Raw genomic sequence first — 6,000 nt, 5'->3', positions numbered from 1 at the left:
AGCCCGTCTCCATGGCAGTTAAGTAAGATGCTGGGCCATTAAGTGAAAAGGTGAGGCATTGAGGGGAAAACAACTTATGGTCCTTGACCTTTCTGGAGGACTTTTCCATTTGATTAAAATTCTCAGAGGGCCATTATTGGCCAAAATCGGCCACTCAATTACATCGATTTCATTTATTTTCCTTCCCCGCCGAACGCTACCCAAACAACTTAGAGCATAATGGAAGGAAGGAGAAATATCCATTTCTGCCTCACTCAAGAGTTAGATTTGCTGGCTAAATCTAACTGGAGTGGACGGCCAGATCCACAGAGTGCAGGAGAAGGGCCTTGAAGGCAAAGGAGCATTGTGAACTTTTAATTAAAAATAGGAGCCGACTGGTGGAGGGGGGCTAAGAGCCTCTCCGACCCCATTGCCTCGTTTGTTTCCCATGATCGCAATGAAATTTCGTGAGCCTAATGGCGGGGAGGATAAAAGCTGGGGAGGGGGCAGGAGTGGAGGAGGAGGAGGAGATGCAAAGCAAGAGGTCAAATCCATTTTGAAGCCCAAATGATGACCCGGCAAATGTATCTCCTGCGTGGGTTCCCGTCCAAAGAAATGAGTCTCCTTGAAAGGAGACCGAGTGGCAATTCTAGGGTTTAAGCGAAAGGTGATGGTAATGGATTTCATTATACAAGGAAAACATGTTGACCTAACCACTTGTAGGTAATGGAAGATTATCATGAGCCAGAAATACCAGAGGTTTTCTGTGCCTGTTAAGAGCGGTGCAGACTGAGATATGGTGTGTGTGTGTGTGTGTGTGTGTGTGTGTGTGAGAGAGAGAGAGAGAGAGAGAGAGAGAGAGAGAGAGAGAGAGAGAGATCAGAGCAGGGTGCAGAGAGAAAAACAGAAACTCTGCTTCAGTAGTCAGATATAAATAATAATAATAATAATAATAATAATAATAATAATAATAATTTATTATTTATACCCCGCCCATCTGGATGGGCTACCCCAGCCACTCTGGGCGGCTTCCAAAGGAATATTAAAATACTATAATACATCAAACATTAAAAGCTTCCCGAAACAGGGCTGCCTTCAGATGTCTTCTAAAAGCCTGGTAGTTGTTCTTCTCTTTGACATCTGGTGGGAGGGTGTTCCACAGGAAAGGCGCCACTACCGAGAAGGCCTTCTGCCTGGTTCCCTGTAACTTTGCTTCTCGCAGTGAGGGAACCGCCAGAAGGCCCTCGGCACTGGACCTCAAGTGTCCAGGTAGAACGATGGGGGTGGAGACGCTCCTTCAGATATACTGGACTGAGGCCATTTAGGGCTTTAAAGGTCAGCACCAACACTTTGAATTGTGCTCGGAAACGTACTGGGAGTCAATGTAGGTCTTTCAAGACCGGTGTTATGTGGTCTCTGCGGCCGCTCCCAGTCACCAGTCTAGCTGCCGCGTTCTGCATTAGTTCTAGTTTCCGGGTTACCTTCAAAGGTAGCCCCACGTAGAGCGCATTGCAGTAGTCCAAGCAGAAGATAACCAGAGCATGCACCACTCTGGCGAGACAGTCCGCAGGCAGATAGGGTCTCAGCCTGCGTACCAGATGGAGCTGGTAAACAGCTGCCCTGGACACAGAATTGACCTGCGCCTCCATGGACAGCTGTGAGTCCAGAATGACTCCCAGGCTGCGCACCTGGTCCTTAGGGGCACAGTTACCCCATTCAGGTCCAGGGAATCCCCCACACCAGCCCGCCTCCTGTCCCCCCAAAAACAGTACTTCTGTCTTGTCAGGATTCAACCTCAATCTGTTACACTGCTTGAATGTATTGTTTGTTTGTTTGTTTGTTTGTTTGTTTGTTTGTTTGTTTGTTTATATCATGGGTAGGCAAATTAAGGCCCGGGGGCTGGATCCGGCCCAATCACCTTCTCAATCCGGCCCACATACGGTCCGGGAATCAGCATGTTTTTACATGAATAGAATGTGAGCTTTTATTTAAAATGCATCTCTGGGTTATTTGTGGGGCATAGGAATTCGTTCATTCTCCCCCCCCCCCCAAAAAAGAAATAAATATAGTCCCCCACACACACAAGGTCTGAGGGACAGTGGACCGGCCCCCTGCTGAAAAAGTTTGCTGACCCCTGGTTTATATGCTGCCCTATACTGTCTTGTAAAAACCAACAACCTCAAAGCCGGTTTACGAAAAGCAATAAAATTATCGCTAAGGAAAACGTCAACAGCCTGAGACTTTTGAAAGCGTAAAACCAGATGAAAACTCTCACTGACTTTCTAAATGTCTGGGTAGGCTTGTCTAAGCAGAAATGTTTTTAGCAGGTGCCAAAAAGTGTCCGGTGAATTGCCCGAGGTCAAGAGGCAGGGAGTTCCAAAGTGTTTAGGCGCCAGCACACTAAAACTTTCATAAATGTGGAGCGAGGGTTGTGGTAACATGGCCCGTACCACAGATCAAGGGTTTGCAAGGATCACAGATATGGGTGAGATCCGTATCCTCGCTGCAGCTTTCATCAGGTCCCATTGAGCTACCGAGGTGTAAGCATGGGTGTGCTGAGTCCTAATTCTGCACCAGAGCTGGACCTGGGCTTCTACACAGACAGCACATTCTGCAAGACAAATGTGTTGACATTTGCACACAAACAGGCAATTTACTTGTTGGGGGGAAAGGTCAGAACTATCCATAATGGCAGGAAGAAGCGTGTGAAGTCGGGAGCCCTCTGTTAAAACACAGGGAATCCAAACGAATTTTCTGTGCATGATGACTGTAACTCAATTCTGGACCCCTTCTTTCAACTTCTTCTTCTTTCTTTGGCGATCCCTCGTAGCCAAGTAAGATTGTCTTCCATAAATACAGTTTTTACAGTGAGTCCATAAGTGACTGTGAAGGCAAATTCTGGATCCACACGTCCTTCCACAGTAGGGACATAGGTTTCCGGGCGGGAGTTGATCACGGTGAGGGTTTGCCAAATGTGCCTTCCTCTTAGCACGTTTCTCCCTTGCGTCCTGAGTTCGAGTGTCTTCAAAGCCCATGACACCTTTGGTGAAGGCTGTTCTCCAATTGGAGCGCTTGCAGGCCAGTGTTTCCCAATTGTGGGTGTTTATACTACATTTTTAAAATTTGCCTTGAGAGCATTTTTAAACCTCTTTTGTTGACTAGCAGTTCGAAACCACATCAAAGTACAAGTAGATCAATAGGTACCGCTCCAGTGGGAAGGTAAACGGCGTTTCCATGCGCTGCTCTGGTTTGCCAGAAGTGGCTTAGTCATGCTGGCCACATGACCCAGAAGCTGTACGCCAGCTCCCTCGGCCAGTAGAAGAAGAAGAAGAAGAAGAAGAAGAAGAAGAAGAAGAAGAAGAAGAAGAAGAAGAAGAGTTTGGATTTGATACCCCGCTTTATCACTACCCAAAGGAGTCTCAAAGCGGTTAACATTTTCCTTTCCCTTCCTCCCCCACAACAAACACTCTGTGAGGTGAGTGGGGCTGAGAGACTTCAAAGAAGTGTGACTGGCCCAAGGTCACCCAGCAGCTGCATGTGGAGGAGCGGAGACGCGAACCCGGTTCCCCAGATTACGAGACTACCGCTCTTAACCACTACACCACACTGGCTCTCTAGCAAGATGAGCGCCGCAACCCCAGAGTCGGCCACGACTGGACCTAATGTTCAGGGGTCCCTTTACCTTTACAGTAGCAGAAGCTGAACGTTGGCAGATTCAGGGCAGATTTTTTTAAAAGCCCTTCTTCACACAGCACATAGGTTAACCTGTGGAACTCCCTCCCACAGGAAGCACGGATTGCCACCAACCTGAATGTCTTTAAAAGGAGGTGAGGCAAATTCACAAAGCAGAGGGCTGTCGATGGCTACTATCCATGATGGCTTACTCTGTCTCCATGAGCAATGCCTCTGGGGTCCCAGCTGCTGGAAGCCACAGGAGGAGAGAGGGGTCTTGTGCTCAAATCCTGCTTGCTGGTTTGGCCGCTGTGAGAACAGGATGAGAGACCAGTTGGGGCCCTTTCTGAACTACTCCCAGTTCTGCAAGATCCTTTTTCTAACCACCTCTTAGGAACCAGAGTCTCTTTGTGTGGCTTCCCAATGTGGACATTGTGGGAATGTTCAGGGATGCAGGAAAGGATATATTGTCTGATAATAGCCTTTCCAACTTGTGTTAACAAGTTCACAATTTAGCAGAGTAACATACCCCTTTTAAAACTTGCAGCGGATGCGTTTGCTCAGGCTCACTAAAGCCTCTATAATAACTGTTCTGGTATTTTCCCCTTATTCCCTCATAAAAGATAAGACACGACACAGTCTTCTATAAAAGTATAAAAAGAGTTTACTCACTCACATTCTGTTCACAATTGGATCCCAGAAGGCAGACTTAGCTTAGGAAAGTAACATATCCCTGGAAACTATCTCATAAGGAGACAGTCCATTTGTCCTCTCTTGGCTGGAGGCCAAGAGGGCATCTTTGGCTAAGCAGATTTTGCTTCTTCGATGCATGTAGTCAGAGAGAGAAAGAGATGGCTGCCCTTCCTTGTGCTTTTGTTGTTACCTGCACAGGTGAGGCCACGCCCACTTCTAGTCCCATTCAGAGGAAGTCTGTCCCAGCCCAGAAGGAAACAGGAAGTTTACCTGCTGGCTGGACAACCATTCCTCCCCATGTGTAAACATGTTCACTCTAGCAATGTTGTACTTGACTGCTCTCGTGTTTCACATCCCACAGACATCAATGGATACTGCTTTCAGTCCGTCAGCAAAGGGCAAAGAAGGAGCCACGGGCGTCCTCTCATTCACAAATGTGGCCTTGCCTTTAAGGCTCCTCCTTCCCCCACCCCCAGGGAATAAGAACAGCTTGACCCTGGCCAGCCTCCCATGTAATCTCCCGCACGCTGATAAAACTCCTGAAGGTCACGCAGGGCCTCTGCTACTGCCCTCCTTCTTGTGCATCGACTGAGAAGGCCCCTGAATGCTATTTTTAGTGCAGTGATAGGATCAGGTAGAATAAGCCCTGGGAGTCCTCCCTTAAAGCACACTCTGCGTCCCCAGGCGTGTCGCTTAAGGATCCCGAGAGGCTGGTCCTTTTGCAGGTAAGTTCGGGCTTCTTATTTTCAGGGGTCGTCTTTGTGGGGGATGAATGCTCTCCTCTCCCCGCTGTGCCCCACATTCTCTCTGGGGTCTCTGTGTCTGTCCTGACTCAGGGCCACTTGTCTAAGGTGGCTGCAGGTGGAGAACACAACTCGAGCTGACTCTCAGCATCCCAGGATGTTGTTTTGCTTTTAGGGAGGATTTCAGAGGGTTGGAAGGGCACCTCAGGCATCATCTAGTCCAGCCCCCCTGCAATGCAGGGATCAGAGCTGAAGAATCCCTGACAAATGGCCACCCACCCTCCGTTGAAAAACCTCCAAATAAGGAGAGTCCTTCTGAGAGAGCCCGTTCCACCGTCAAACAGAACTTACCACCAGAAAGTTCTACCTAACGTATAGTCAGAATCTTGTTGGTCTCCTCGCTGGCCCAAGTGGGACTAATTTAACCAGCTAGTCCTGGTGATCATCTAATGTTTATTGGATGGATTTTCCCCCTAAAACTGATTTTTTATTCTTGATTTATTGTTATTTATGCTTTATACCGTATTTTATGCTGGTTTTTTGTTTGTTTGTTTGTTTTTTGTAGCATCAATTAAGTGTTTTAAATTTGTTGTTAGCAGCCCTGAGCTTGGTTTCCTGAACCGAGAAGCTTGGGTATAAATAAAAATATAATAATAATAATTTATTATTTATACCACGCCCATCTGGCTGGGTTTCCCCAGCCATTCTGGGTGGCTTCCAACAAAACACTAAAATACAATAACCTGGTTCCCTGTAACTTGGCTTCTCACAGTGAGGGAACCACCAGAAGGCCCTCGACGATGGACCTCAGTGTCCGGGCAGAACGATGGGGGTGGAGATGCTCCTTCAGATATACTGGACCAAGGCCGTTTAGGGCTTTAAAGGTCAGCACCAACACTTTGAATTGTTCTCC

This window comes from Podarcis pityusensis, assembly GCF_964106645.2.
Source record: "Podarcis pityusensis genome assembly, chromosome: 3".
In the NCBI taxonomy this organism is placed as follows: Eukaryota; Metazoa; Chordata; class Lepidosauria; order Squamata; family Lacertidae; genus Podarcis; species Podarcis pityusensis.
The sequence above is the reverse complement of the archived record's forward strand: the minus strand, read 5'-3'. Positions refer to the sequence as shown.